This window comes from Limulus polyphemus, unplaced genomic scaffold (assembly GCF_000517525.1).
Source record: "Limulus polyphemus unplaced genomic scaffold, Limulus_polyphemus-2.1.2 Scaffold3505, whole genome shotgun sequence".
In the NCBI taxonomy this organism is placed as follows: domain Eukaryota; kingdom Metazoa; phylum Arthropoda; class Merostomata; order Xiphosura; family Limulidae; genus Limulus; species Limulus polyphemus.
In genome coordinates this window covers 64,095-67,386 of record NW_013669115.1, presented here as the reverse complement: position 1 = coordinate 67,386, position 3,292 = coordinate 64,095, and the positions used below count along the sequence as shown (strand labels likewise).

The following is a 3,292-nucleotide window of genomic DNA, read 5'->3' as shown; positions in this document are numbered from 1 at the left end:
TCTAACTTTCCGATCCAACGTGCCAATTGTCCCTCTGGGTTCTTTAGTGATCTTAACCAGTATAATGCAGCATGGTCTGTCATGATGGTAAATCTGGCGCCATAGAGGTAAGGATGGAAATATGTCAGACTCTTCACTATAGGAACGAGTTCCCTCCGGGTTACACAGTAGTTCCTTTCTGGTCTACTCAGGACCCTACTGAAGTAAGCAACCACATGTTCATTTTCGCCCATATTCTGAGACAACACTCCTTCATTTCCGACATTACTAGCATCACAATCCAGTATGTATGGCAGTGAGGGATTTGGAAGTTTTAAAAGTGAAGCTGAGGCCAATTTTTCTTTCAATGCTTGAAAGCATGCTGGCAACAAACTGTCAAATCATGTAGCTATAGTTGCAAAGTCCTTCACAAACTTCCGGTAATAGATACAGAGTCCCAGGAAACTTCTTAACTCTCCCACGTTGTCTGGTGTTGGCCAATCATGCACTGCTTTCACAGATATACTCGTTGACAGATATACTGCTTTCAGCTCCACTGTACATCCATTCACCTATGTCAGGAGCTCAAATTGTGCTCTATATGCTTCCCACGGTGCCCTCCCATCGAATATGTAACATATACAGTTTATGGTGTAAATCATGATGCCAAACTGAGTCAAAAAACACGCCAGAAATCAAACAGAAGTATGCAGAAGGATCTTCAATTGTTGAAATGATTGGAAAGTGAGTAAGACAGTTTGAGAAGTTGATCCAATGTAAAAAGGTGTGGTCGAAATCCTGTCCTGTGTATGTGGCAGCAGGTTGTGAGCAGCAATGCATTGATGAAGATGGGCAACAAGGATGCATTTATAGGTATTACTGAAAACACTAGTGAGACTGATAGGGTGATAAGAATTAACATCAGAGGCAGGTTTACTCAGTTTCAGAAAAAACAGAATAGTGGAGAACTTCCAGGAACGATAAAAAATCCTGAGGGAATAAAAAAGGTGTAAAACAATTCAAGAAGTGGAAGGAATTGAATAGGGGCATGACTGAGTTGGCAGTATGTGATTCCATCAGGACCAGAGAGAGAGTTACGTCTGTTCTCCAGCGGATATCAGCTGCAGTAATGGGAGAATGTAAGAAATCATCGTCAACAACATGGGAAGAACTAGGAGTAAGGTCAACGAGAGAGGCAATGGTGTAGTTCACGATGGTTGTAATGTCACTGTTATCAAGAATATGACGTTCTGGTACCTGAAAGTTCTGTTCATGAAAAGCAGCAAAATGGTTGGCCTTGTCCAAAAATGTAGAAGGTGCAGCACCATCAACAAGAATAGGATAGTAGGGAGAGCATCGTGGATTGGTAAGGAGCTTAAAACAGTTCCAGAATTGCGAGAAAGAAGAGGAATGACTGAGACTGTTACAGGCTTGATGTCACCAATTACTTCAGACCACCCAAACAAAATTACAGGCAGTATGTTGAAAACTCCTGGATCGTTGCAGCAACAAAGGATCATGAGACCAACGGTATTCACGCAAGAAAGTGGTGTAACAGATCCACAATTCTTCGAGGCAAGGCTGGTTTATGGGGAGTGTAAAGCACTGGCATCAGAGAGAAGAGCGATGAGAAAGGTGGCGAATGAGTCAACATCATCTGACATAGTAAGAAGCCGATTCGTATCTGGTATGGCACTAGCAATGTGTAAAGCATAAGATTTCCAGTCGACAGAACGAAAACTGAATTGAGTCTAACGGGAAGCACGAGGAATGGGCAAGGTCTGCGAACAGACACAAAGTTCTATGGGGAGATGATCACTACCAGACAAAGGAAATATGTGGAGAGTTATAAGAGAAACCAGGTTGATAGAAACAGAAATGATATCAAGTGATGAATAAGAAATCAGACGACTAGGGCCAGCAGGGGTAGCAAAGAACCAGAAAGGGAGCATAAGAAGGACTGAAAATGTGCAACTTCGACAGAGTTCTTACTGTGGTAGTTGACATCAGCAACAATAATATAGCTGTGAAACGATTTGTCCAGAAAGGCGTCGGGCAAAGGAGTTCCAGGACGAATGTAAATTGTTGCAATAGTGATGCTTCGAGTAAACAGCGATTATCAGAGGACTGTGAAATGGAATGTAGGCACATGGGATGATGAGTACGAGTAGCAATTACCATACCTCCTTGGATGATCATAAGATCATATGATCATACCCATAGGATGATCATATTGGTGAAGAGTGTACCCTGACAAAGGGATCCTTTGAGTGGGCATCAGAAAAGTTTTGTTAAGGAGAACACAATCATAGGAGCCTCTATCCAACAAGATGTCCAGAAGGGGGAGGTTATAAAGAAGAGAGCGAATATTTACAAATAAATACTTCAACATGTAGTTTCTGCTGGATCCCATGGACGATGAAATAGAAAGTGTGAGTTAAGTCCAGAATAAGTGGTCTGGATGTGAAAGCGAAAGACAGTCTTGGCAGCATGGATAATATTATCTAGAACGAATGTACATTTGAATGCAAGGACATTCTGTAGTATCAATGTGACAAAACAAATAATATCCTCTGTGGTAAGAGACGTAGCAACAGAGTTGGCAGGAGGGGTAGTGGCATCAGTGATACACATTGGAGCAACAGAAGCAGGATAATAGGTCTTGGGGTAGGCTTACCCTGGCACTTAGAGGAATATGTTGTGTGATCAAGATGGTAAGTGTTGCAGAGGGGATGAGAGCTTAAGCAAGAGCTTTGGCGAAGGAGATGAGAACAAACTGGTTGGTTAGGGCATTTAGCAGTGATATGTGAGTTGTATAATAGGCATCTCTCACAGCACAGAGCCTGGGGAGGGGGGGGATGGGAAGCTTTAACCCAATAGCGTTGGCATTAAAGAAAGATTCCATTAAACAGGAGATGAGCTACAGGGTCACTATTTTCGGCCAAAACACGATTAATAAAGGTAGGACCAGAAGAATTTTAAATGTGAATGGCACGCATGACTGATATATTTTGTAGTAGAAGTTTGGAGAGGATCTTGGGATGATGGGAGTTGAAGTTATGGAAGAGAGGTTTTCTAATTGGTTTGGGAAATAAGGTAGATTGTATATTAATGTCATTAGGATGATGGGAGTTGAAGTTAAGGAAGAGAGGTTTTCTAATTGGTTTGTGAAACAAGGTAGATTGCATATTAATGTCATTGGGATGATGGGAGTTGAAGTTAAGGAAGAGAGGTTTTCTAATTGGTTTGTGAAACAAGGTAGATTGCATATTAAAGTCCTTGGGAAGATGGGAGTTGAAGTTAAGGAAGAGAG

The 3,292-nt window shown here is 41.7% G+C and overlaps 1 long non-coding RNA gene across 1 annotated transcript in view; it reads right to left on the bottom strand.

Annotated features, from left to right (window-relative positions):
• Window positions 1–1,065: 1,065 nt before the first annotated feature.
• LOC111088302 overlaps window positions 1,066–3,292 on the bottom strand; it is a 9,129-nt gene continuing 6,902 nt past the window's right edge. The window contains exon 3 of the long non-coding RNA XR_002612860.1: window positions 1,066–1,079. This is a non-coding gene — a long non-coding RNA (uncharacterized LOC111088302). The remainder of the gene's footprint in view (window positions 1,080–3,292) is intronic.